The sequence below is a fragment of the Emydura macquarii genome, unplaced genomic scaffold, assembly GCF_026122565.2.
Source record: "Emydura macquarii macquarii isolate MOO-44397 ecotype Brisbane River unplaced genomic scaffold, CSIRO-AGI_Emac_v2 contig_1253, whole genome shotgun sequence".
In the NCBI taxonomy this organism is placed as follows: domain Eukaryota; kingdom Metazoa; phylum Chordata; order Testudines; family Chelidae; genus Emydura; species Emydura macquarii.
In genome coordinates this window covers 88,389,042-88,401,646 of record NW_027131390.1, presented here as the reverse complement: position 1 = coordinate 88,401,646, position 12,605 = coordinate 88,389,042, and positions in this window count along the sequence as shown.

Below are 12,605 nucleotides of genomic sequence, written 5' to 3'. Positions count from 1 at the left end.
CGCTTCTTTTTCCTCCATCAGCTCCCTTCCCCCCCAATCTCTTTTGCACCTTCATAATGCTCCCTCATCTCTCCTCTCCCACTGGTCATGTCTCTGCCCTCTTTCCTCTTGCAGAACAGGTTGGTCACTGCTGAGGTCATGAGGCAGGCAAGGGAGAACCAACTCTGGTCTCTTCCATCTACCATCACTTTTTACTTTCCCTGTGGTGTAGGAGCGAGACGTGTAGGAGCAGAGGAAGGGTCAGAGAAGAGAGAGCTCCAGCTGCATACACAGCAGCCATCACTGTGTATCCTAGCGTCCAAGGGAGGGACTACAGAGGAAATCTTATTCATTCACTCTTTACTAGACGTGGGAGATGTCAGCAGAGCTGTGAGGGAGTAAAATACTGGGAACCAAATGAGCATCAAGTGAAAAGTATGACACTTGGCAGGATTGCCTGCCAGGATTTGAAACTGTGGTTCCAGAGAGTCTAGATATTAGTCTAGGAAATCTAACCTGATGCTTAGATTACTAATCCATCCCCAATTTAAAACTTGCACCCTTATTCCTGTGGAACGTCCTTTCAGATAAATGGGATATCCAGTCACACAGGATAAGCACATTAGCTGAATGCTTCTACTAAAATCAGTAGTCAAATTATTCTGTTGATGTTTAAATTGCCATAATTTGGCTGAAGAGATAACACCCCGTTGAGATGAACAGGGTCGGCTCATATGTCTTGGTTCTATTATTTCAGCTTGTATGCCAAAGCAGTAAGAGACTGCAATGAATCAGTTCATATTCAGGTTATCTTCATAAGCAGAGAGCATAATTTTTTAATGACGGTATATATAAAAAAATTAAAATTGAGTGGGAGGGACGTGCTGTCTCGTGCACTTATGGACATAACAACCATGAACACGGTGCCAGGTGATTTGGTTAATCTAGTTCATCCAAACTGAACACACCTGCAGTGGCTGGCTGATCAGGGAACAAAAACAACCTCAAGACATTAAATTAATTTTTAGCACCATAGTATGCATTATGAAATGTGTAATAAAAAGTATCATTATTTACTATGAAGATCTGTGCTGCACACTGCATTAATTTACCCAAATATCAATGCCTCTCATTTAATCACTACTGGTAAATATCTGGAGTAATAATAATAATGTATAGTCAAGTAATAATAAATAATCATATTTAATCCCTGACCTTGTCACTTATTTTTTAATCTAAACAGTTTAGGATAAATCTAAACTGCACTGGTAAAACGTACCCTAAATTTTCCAAGTAGAATAAATGTAACATTCCAGAGGTAATCATTATCCTTAATAACACCTGAAATGATTGAGGCTTTTAACAAAAGGGCTGCTGCTTGAAACTTTTTACTGCCGCTCATAATTTGACTGCTAAGAAAAGTTATTGTCAATTGAAGAATAAATGCATATTATTAATAAAGATAGATATGTGATGGGGTATGCAAACTCCACACCCAACAAGGAAAACTAAGGGTTAAAATCCTTCACTGGGAGAAGACAAAAGATCCTGTACAAACATCTGTGCTGCCAAGGCTAGAGGCATTGCATCATACATCAAGAATATATACACTTGTTCTGAGGTCCAGAAGAAGAGAGAAGCAGACCAGTTAAAGCCTCTGGCTGAAGATAAAGGGGGAAAAACACAGGGGTGATGTCACAGTGGTCTCTAAATCACTTATGACACACAGGCCCATTTGTGGTTCACTACTCTGTCAGCAACTCCTCTCAGGCCAGACAAGTTCACTACACCTTGCACATTGCTCTCAAAGTATTTATCTATAAAGAGTATCATGTGAGGTATCAAAAGGAAGCTTATATCATACTAGTAATCATAAGCACCGTGAGATGTATGTACAGGTGTTATTTCAGAAGCTGTATATATATATTGAAAACATGTTTAGAATCAGCGTCCCAGACAGAATTGACAAGCCGCTTTGCCAGACAAAGGGGTGTGGAATCACGTAACCACCCTATCTCTAATGTAAATTAAGCATTGTGAAACCAACACAAAGGAAGCCCCATTTGCATATTAAGTCAACAGGAAAAAGCTGGTTGATGGGGGGGATGTGAAATCAGCACGGGAATACACCAGACTCAAACCACAGGGAGCTGTCTTGTCTCTAGGATCAAAACAATGAGTTTTGGGAAAATATAAGGACAACCAAAATGATATTTTGTTATTTATTTCACTGAGGGACACTCTTGGAGGATAGGAGTGATTCATGACTGTTATGGATCCTGGTTTTGACTGAAAACCAGCAAACTCAGCAAAAAGTTTTTGAGTGTGAGAAACCATGGTAGACAAGGGTTGTATCCTGCTAACGTTACGTTTATTCTCTTAGAAATGTGGTATGCTTTTGGTTTTTTTGTAACCAATTTTGTTCTCATTACCCTTACTCAGTATCCCTTATATCTCTGTTCCTTATTAATAAACTTATTCTTGGTTTTATTATAAATTCATCTCCGTGCCATGTTATTAAATAATATGTGACTCCTCAACTGAACCAAACATGCTGATGTGTACACTGTCTCTTTGGAGACAGCAAACTTGGTAATTTCTGTGAGTGCCCAGTGAGTGGGGCTGGACACTACAGGGGAATGCTTTTCAAGGGGGCTTAAGGATTGGGATCCACCTAAAGTTAACCTGCAAGGCAAAGTAGAGTCTTGCAGGGCTTCTGAGGAGATTATTTGAGTGGCTAAGAGACTGGAGTGATAGGGAGCTGACACCCAGTTTAGCACCAACAAATCTCTCTCTCGCTAAGGCAGGGAGGTAACAAGGTTACTCACAGTCCTGAATGCCCCAAGAAAACATCACACCATCAGATAAGGAGGACAACATGGCTGAGTCATTTCTAGAACAAATAACAGAAATATTCAAAATGACCTGTGTGATACTGGCTGGATTAGTGGAACCATTTATGATATTATTTAACATCAATATGTCAAAATTACAATAATTCATATGAGATATGGCATGTCAGGTACCGTTCGAAAGGTTATAATTTGTTAAGTATTATGATATTGTTTGTGTGTATGTGTCATATTTGTATTGGAAGTTATGGATATGTTTGATGTATCTGCAGTACAACTTGTGCTGTTTCTGAGCGATACCCCAGACAGGATGGCAGCAGCAATAAACTGCTTAATGGCCCATTAAGGAAACTCAGAGGTACATTGGGCCCAGGGATAGAAGCCGGGACTACACCTGACGAGTCACCAGGACTTACTCATATGACCCTGGACTTCATCTTATTTCTGTAAATTTCCAGAAGCAACATGGCAAGGGCAAAGAAGGGGCATAAAAGGCAGCTGCACCACATCCATATTGTCTTTAGTCGTCAGCCTTAACCTACTTCTGGGTCTAGTCATTTACAACTGAAGCTGTGAAACAAAGGACTGAGACCCGTCCAAGTTCTTGATGTACACCAGAGGACTATACAAGCCTGCAAACTCCACAATTCTAAAGGGAATCTGATATAGATGGACTTTTGAATCATTTGTATGTATCCGATTGCTTTAATCATTTAACATCTCTCTTATAGTTTTCTTCTTTTGTTTTATAATAAACCTTTAGTTTTAGTTACTAAAGGATTGGCTGGCAGCATGGTATTTTCGGTAAGATCCAAACTTATGTTGATCTGGTACTGTAGCTGACCCTTTGGGGTCAGGAGAACCTTTTTGGTAAACAGCATAGAGTTTTAAATAACTTATCTCTTTACTGGACCTAGTAGCTGATTGGGAGCCAGAGACTGAAACGTAGCAATGGAGGCTGTGTATATTTTGTTGTAGCTTCTTGATAACCAGCGTGGGGAATCAGAAGCACTGTTTGTGGCTGGTTGGGAAGTCTAACTTCAGTATTACCCACCTGGATTGGGAGAATCTGCTCTTCTTTTGCAGCCTGCCCTGACCTTGGCATTTTCATGTGATCTATCCTAGGCACGGAGGGGGTCACAACCTATTTGTAATGAGAGACTTTAACTATCCAGATATCTGTTGGAAAAGTAATACAGCAAAACACAAAATGTCCAGTAAGTTCTTGGAATATTTTGGGGCAACTTCTTACTTCCTTCACCTTTAGAAAGAGTGGGACAGCCATTTTAGACTTGATGCTGATTAACAGGGAGGAACTGATTGCATATCTGAAGGTTGAAGGCAATTTGGGTGAAAGTGATCATGAAACAATAGTGTAATGCTGGCAGACCAGGTGCCAGCTCATGCTAAGGCCCTGGGCATCACTGAACACTGACAAAAGCACAGCTGGAAACCAGTCTGGTTCACTTAGATGTTAGCATTGTTAAAATAGATGTAAGTTAATATGAATGTGTTTAGTGTTTAGACCTTATGGACCTTGTAGCATGCTGCATGTATTAGTCTCATTATTCGTACCCCATGTTACAAAGTGATAGCAAATGTTTGCATTGTAAACCTCTGTAATTGTGTAACTCACCAAACAAGAAAGAAGCATTAATTAGTGTAAAGTGCTGGGCCTGCAGACAAGAAGATCCATTAAAACCAAATAAGCCATTGTGTGACAGCAAAGGACAAAAACTTTGTTGATTGCCCTCCCATTTCCCATGAAGAGAAGACAGGCACAGATAGTTGTTGTAACAGTTTGAACTCTGGGGGAAGGGTATAAAAATCCTGACAAGGAGAAACGTGGTTCTTTTTGCTACTTGGACTCTAAGAGTATGTCTGCACAGCAAAGAAAAATCCATGACTGGCCCCTGCCAGCCAATTTGGGCTCATGGGGCTTGGATTCTGGTGCTATTTCATTACTGTGTAGACTTCTGGGCTTGGGCTGCAGTCTGAGCTCTCGGACCCTCTCACCTAGTCCTAGAGCCTGGGTTCCAGCCCAAGCCCAGAAGTCTACACAGCAATGAAATAGCGCTGTAGCCCAAGCCCCACGTGCCTGAATTGGCTGGCATGGGCTAGCCACAGGTGTCTAGTTGCTGTGTAGACATACCCCTAAAGGGGCAAGAATTATTAAGCCAGAGACCCCCTGCAGTTTTGCCTGGGTTAGGCCTAAAGTACACAAGGAGTTTGCTTATTATAGAAGTTTTTATTATCTTTGGAATCCAAAACTATCTCATTTGTGTGTTTATGCAACCTCCTTTAACCTTATAAATAACTCATTTCTTTTTCCTAGCTGATAAATCTTTAGTCAGTTTATTACAAAATTGGCTACAGGCATTGTCTTTGGCTTGCGATCTGAGTACAATTGCCCTGCGGTAAGCGACTGGTCCTTTGGGAATGGGAGTAACCTGAATATTATTGTGACTTTTGGTATAAAGTGACCATCTATCATAAAATCAAGCTTGCCTTGGTGGCAAGATAGACTGGAATGCCCAAAGGAATTGTCTGTGACTCCATAAAAAGACTGTTATAATGCATTAGGAGTGCATTACACTTGTTACTAGATTGGTGATATCTATTTACAGAACATACAGCCAGGTTAGGGTTTTTGCCCTGCTTCTTGACATTCTGCCCTGAGGTTGCACTCATGGTCTTGAGCCACTCCAGGCAGCCTGACAGAGAGATTTCATGATTCTAAGGAAAGGAAGGAGTGAGAGAAGCAGAACAAGGACACTGGATTTCAGAAAAGCTGATTTTAACAAATTCAGAGAACTGGTAGGTAAGGTCCCATGAGAAGAAAATCTAAAGGAAAAGGGAGTTCAGGAAAGATGACAGTTTTTCAAAAAGACAATATTAAAGGCACAAGAGCAAACCATCCCAATATGACGGAAAAATAGGAAGAATATTAAGATGTCATTATGATTCCTTCAGGACCTCTTTAATAACCTGAAAATCAAAAAGGAATCATACAAAAAGTGGAAATGAATTGCTAAGGATAAGTAAAAAAGAATATCACAAACGTGGGAACAAAATCCGAAAAAAGGCACAAAATGAGTTACACCTAGGCAGGGACATAAAAGGCAATAAGAAGAGGTTCTATAAATACATTAGGAGCAAAAGAAAGACTAAGGAAAGTATAGGTCTACTACTTAGTGGGGAACAAGAGCTAACAGAGGACAAGAAGGCTGGGAGTTTAGTGCCTATTTTGCTTCAGTCTTCACTAAAAATGTTAATTGTGATCAGAGCTTAACACAATATTAACAACATGGAGGAAGGAACACAAGCCAGAATAGTGGGGAAAAATGTTAAAGGATATTTAGATAAGTTAGGTGTATTTAAGTCAGCAGGGCCTCAGGAAGTTCATCCTAGGATATCTAAGGAAGTAGCTGAAGCAATCTCAGAACCATTAGCAATTATCTGAGAACTCATGGAGGATAGGTGAGGTCCCACTGGAGAAGGGCAAACACAGTACCTATGTGACAGAATAAACTGTCACATAGGGAGCAAGAAAAAAAACAAGCAACTGCCTCTCATTAAGTAGTCCTATCAGAGGTTGCTTGGGAGTAAGAGGGGTTTGGGCCTATAAAAGCCAGACCCAGTTCATTTCAATGAGGAGGGAGGTAAAGGATAAAAAATATAGGTAGGATAAGAAGTAATCAGCAGCAAGGGAGATTTAGGTTAGATATTAGGGAAAACTGTCTAACTGCAAGGATAGTTAAGCACTAGAATAGGCTTCCAAGGTAAGCTGTGGAATCCCTATCACGGGAGGTTTTTAAGAACAGATTAGACAAACACCAGCCAGGGATGGTCTAGGTATACTTGCTCCGTCCTCAGCATAGAGTGTAGGACGAGATGACCTCACAAGTTCTCTTCCAGCCCGACATTTCTATGATTTTATAATACTATAAGAACTTCCAGCTGTGCTATACAAAGAAGCAGCTCTGAAGGAAGGAGTGGAAATAGACTAGATGGGTTTGCAGATGAGAAAAGGCAAAAGAGTCTTCTTGATCACTTATGGTTGCTATTTTAAAGGTAATTATCAGCATAGTGTCTAAGCAGAGATTGTATTTATAATAATTATTTTCACACTCACCTGCAGAACTCTTCATTTGTTGAGCTCTGAAGCAATTAGCAGAATATTTCCTGAACCAAACCATACAGGTAAACATTTTATTTTTGAACCTAGCCAAAACAGGCAAAAGCTCTTGCTTATCCATCTGTGAAAAAGCTGATTGTCATATACTCCCTGAAGCAATGGGAGTATAAACAACTTTATTTTCACTTATCTGAAGAAAGAGGAATGGGTTTATTACCTGGAAGCTGGGAGAGGGACAGAAATGACCCCTTAGGTTTTATTTTGGAGAAGACAAGGCTGTGGGTTTGTGCCCTGAGAAATAAAGTACAGTTTTTTGTGAACCTTCCCCAAGGGACTCTGAATAGTAGAATCTGCTTGTTCTCCTGTTTATTAATAGATGGAGCTGACTAAAATCAGGTGCTGCCTGCTGACCTACCCATAACAGTTCAGATTCAAAATATCCATTCACCTCCAAATCACCTCCAGAAGGTAGTTCTTCTAGGAACATTAGTACTGTAAACATTTGGTTGGTGCCATGACATTTTTCTCAAATGTACAATTTCAGAAGGTGGCAAACAACATGGTAGAATTGATACATGCAGATTATAGTCTGGATAACATAATACCTCATTGCCTTGAGACCTGTCTTGGAATAAATACCTACATTTAATTAATACATTTGGCCTTGTTTTAATTAGAATTATATCATGCAAAAATAGATGATTATGGTGCTCTCCATGATCCACTCCTCATTTGGCAGGGTTTTGCTTTTGGGGTTTCTGGGATTTTTGTTTCAGGTTTTTTTGGAATCACACAGATAAGTGTTCAGTGATTTATTAAAAAACAGGATGGGTTAGTTAAAAGTTTTGAATAGGATTACAGATCATTTGAAAACAATGTATTAGTTGAACTAAGACACTTTTACTTGAAAGTTTTAAACAAATATAGAAAGCTGGCAAAATCAATCTTGGCAGAAGACGGAAAATCTAGTGAATGGAAAATCTTAAATTGACTCTCTTGCAAAATTTTCAAGAGAAATTTTAATTACTCATACTAGAATGTGTCTTGACCATGCAAAACACAGCAACTGCTCCATCTGACTGCCCCCAGTGGAGCAAACCACTGCAAAGGGGCAAAATAAGTAAAATACAAGCTGCTGTTTGCTAGGAATGGCATGGAGATACACTAACTAAGCTGGATTTATAAGGGATCAGCCCTTAGGTGCACAGGTGGAATGTACATAGTGAATTATCCCTTATTACAATGTAGTGCTTTTCTTCCCCCCTTCTTGCAATGCTCTTGACCAAATCTGCTCACAGGAGAGGATGATGAGGACATGGCCCTGCCTACTCTCTGCCTATCCTTCCCATTTTTCTATCTGCATACCGACCCCCATGAAAGAGATAAGATTTACACCCATTACCATGGTATCCCAGTGCCTTACAAATAGAGCAGGTCAATTGTTCCAGAAAAAAATGCAGATCCAGCAACACTAAAATGTTTCATAAATTTGTGTCGGTGTCACCCAACTGTTTCAGTTGAAACCTCCTCTCCAAAATTGACATTTTCAGAATGAAATGTTTTAATTTTTCAGTTCAAAAACATTTTGCATGTCAAAATGTCCATTAATTTTATTTTTTTTTTAAATCAAAAACATTTAAACATGCTCAAAATCAAACCACATTGTTTCATTTTGGGTAGAAACATTTTGCTCAACCCAAAATGATTTTTTTTAACTTTTTGATTTGCCAAAAATTTTGGTTTTGGTTTAATGCTAAAAGAATTTTGTTTCTGATTTTTTTTTGATTGCCATCAAACCAAAAATATCCATTATTCACAAAGCTTTACTCACAAACATTAATACATTTATCCTCAACACCCTTAAAAAGTACCATAGGAAAAAAATTATCTTAATTTTACAGACAGGGAACTGAGGCACAAACAGAATTGCCCTAGGTCAAACGAGACAGGTGTGGCAAATTGGGGAGTGAACCTAAGACTCCTGAATCCATGGTAGCTGAACAGATGATTCAAAATTAGCCATAATGAATTCACCTTCTTCTATAGTTTGAAGGAGGGACATGGAAAAAGAAACAGACGTTGCTTGGCATACAAGATGTGTGAGACAATTCCAAACACATGGTCACAAAAGGACTGAGGTTAAGAATGTGAGAACAAACAAGAGAGAGGATTTAAAACTAAAGACGGCTGAAAAGAGCAAGAGAAAATGAGAGCAGGGCAGAGTTGTGCAAGACTATGAAGGGGAGAATTACGAATTTAAATCTGATATGGAAAAAGAGAAGAAACCCCTGAACAGAAGAAGCCCATTGGTGACAATGGGTATGGCAGCAGGATGGAAAGGGGACTTTGACACAGTACTATTAAATTTGCTTCCAATACACGTTTCTATCTGATGTCACCTCTTAGCATCATGTAGCAAAATATAGTAAAGAAAAATTCCAGTTCTGATATTGATATCAACAGGAAATAGTATCTATTGTGCTAGACACTTTGAATAACAGGGCAGTAAAAGTCCTTGTATTATTTCTCTGATTCTTCTCCTTTCATCTTTCTTAGGCTCCAGCCCAATTGATGTGACAATGCAACATAGTGAGAAGTTTTCAGTTAGGGCACTTTTGCAGCCGGATATGCCAGCAGTCAGCATGCTTTTACAAACCTAAGAACTCCTGCAGAATTCAAGATAGATTTCACCTTTGACACAGAAAGTAGAGAAGCAGATTAGCTAGGCAACTTTTTTAAGCTGTTGGCAGGAGATAACTATTAGTTCAATTGCAGTACTGGTCTAAAAAGGAAGTTGCTGTACTTATTACTGGAAAGAGTCTGATTCATTAGATTGTTCTATATGTCCCACTATGACTTTATAGGGCACAGGAAAGGAGCATTTGAAGTTTCATAGTTTCAGAAATGTTTGTGATGATGTATTGAAGTAATGTGTATCATATTCTGTTTTCTAAATATTGCTTTGGCATTTACAGTTGATTCTTTTCAAAAAGGATAAGTTTAAAGTTCCTTAAACTTGTTTGTCTCCTCAAGGGTCTCACTCTCTCTCTTCTACTAAAAATTTCATCAAAAATACACACCAACACAAAACACTGTCTGATGCACATAGAAGGTGAGATTTTCAGTTTCTCACTGCTAGACAGGTTGGCAAACTGTTTAATTTTAACTTCGCAGATTGCAAGGTGTGCGAATGCAACAGCTATATCCAGAATAAAATAAAGCTGAACAGAAAGATGCACTGAACTACTAATCAGTCTGATATTGGTAAGGTCATAGAGGGCATACCAGGTCACTGCCTTAAGTCCTAAGTGCTTGTAATAACAGCTTTTCCTATAAGTGTCACTTTGCATTTGTCTAGAGAAATCGTGAAAGGAGTTAAATACATTGTAAAGCAAGTGACAGTCAAAGTATATAAATTTTAATTGGTAAATTGGTTTACAATAGCAAATTTTGAGTTAAAACTACTTTCAATATTAAAGCAAGGCATAATACATTTACTTTCTCCACTGGGTGATTCTATTCATGAGAAGCTTATCTAACCTAAGGTGAGTTCCTTCTGTACTCAGATATATAACACTTTAGGCCTGATCTCTAACAGATGTAAATAAGGCCTGAAAATAAGAAGTAATTGCATCAAAGTCAATAGAATTAAACTAATGTAAGAAAGATCATAATCAGACTCTATATACTTAAACTTGCTAATGTGCAACCTGGGTTTGCAAGGTACATGGTAATAGGTACTTGCATACCTCAGGTCAGAATATTGCCATATATGTAGTAAAAATCTATTCTGGGATTTTCAAAAGTAGCCTAAGGCAATCAGGCACCTAACTCCCATGGATTTTCAACAGAATTTGGGCTTCTAAGTACCCTAGGCGCCTCTGAAAACTCTGTCGTAAGTGATACTAACAGACTTTTGAGTGATTCTGAAACGTATCTAAATAAGGTCCAATAATTGCCCAATTTAAAAAAAAAACAAAAATAAAAAAACCCAAGCTCATCAACATTTTGCAATATAGCAAAAATGTTGGAATTTCCAGCATGTCTTTTAAAATATTTTTTAATGGAAATATGCGTAAGAAGTGAAAGAATCTGAGCATAACATAACTCCTTATTCTGTCTCCAACTTTTGTGGCCAGTTGTACAATCTAAAGTTTTGGAAATGGGTGTTTTGACTATAACCAGATGCCTGAAGGTTGCCAAACCATCCACATCTTCAGCATGAGTAATATTTTAGCAACTCTAGTTTTTATCAGATGCTTTAACGGGGATACAAATAGATCAAATTTTGTAATGTCAAATATACTTCTGATTTATATCATCTCATTTTCCACAGCTATATCAATTCCACAGCTATGAATTCATTGTTAAAATATTATTTTAATTCCCCCTTACCTTTGCTGGTACAGCTAAGTTTTCACCACTTTGCAGCAGGCAGCCTTGTTATTAATACACTTCTATAGATCAGACCGGTTTTAAAAAAAATTTGGCTACACTAAATAAAGACTAGACTATAATCACATTCCAGATGAATTTCCATTTAAAGAAACTGATCAGAGGGTATGTAAGTTCAAAGGGCAAAGTACTGAAAAATAATAGATGAGAATGCTGTTCATTCATGGGGAAGGGGACTATGACTTTTGGTTTCAATGGTTTTTTTAAAGAAAATAATAGTCCAGATAAAATAAAGAAGATTTTAATGTAAGCAATGGACGTAAGAAGACAATCAAAATTTGGCCAACAGAGATAATTGGGGTTCGATTGTGATGAAATTCGGAAATAAGTAAAACATTCTTTAGAAAGTATTTTGAAAGGTATTCAGCTCATTAAAGCAAAATGAACTGGTTGCCACTAATACTATTTTTTCAATTGATTATTTATTTATTCTGTTTGTCCATGAAATTTTTAGATGCTTTCATCCTTTAAGGATAAACTTTTGAAGTCAATAGGACCGAAGCTGTGCAAGGCATGCAGAATTGGATGCTAACTGTTATCAGTGCTATAGTCACATTCAGATAATTTCCACTTTGGAGATCCTAGTATAAATATTATGGAGACACTTTTTCTCCATGGTTTGGTATTTTAGATAAAGCTAATTTAATTGCCTTACTAGTCAATCATATTCCACTTTGGACTATCATTCTACTGCCATTTTAAAAAAGGTGTTCATATTTTCTGTTTGTGCAAGCTTCATAAATTAGTCTAACTCATTGCAGCACATTTCAAGTGTCCTACTATTCCAGAGAAGTTTTCCTTTGGTAAGGTGCACAGGACTGGACCCCAAAAGCCCCAATTCTGCAAGCTTATTTGTGTGGACCAGTGTCTCTGCCTGTGTGGAGTCCTGGTGAAGTCAGTGGAGATCTCTGGAAGCAGGAAGATCCACCCACCCACAGGAGCTTGTAGTATCAGGTCTTAAAGGGATGGAACTGCTCACATGACTAAAGTTATGTATAAGCTTAAATGTTTGCATGGTCAGATAATATTGAGCAGTGACAGTTATAATTCTCTTTACCCTGGATAACATTTTATCTGGAAATATTAGCTATAATAATTTCTGTACAAGGGTTCTGTTTATCAAAGATCCACAAATTCCCAGGCTGCAAAGGCAAGCACAAGTCACAGAAAGCTGTATATCT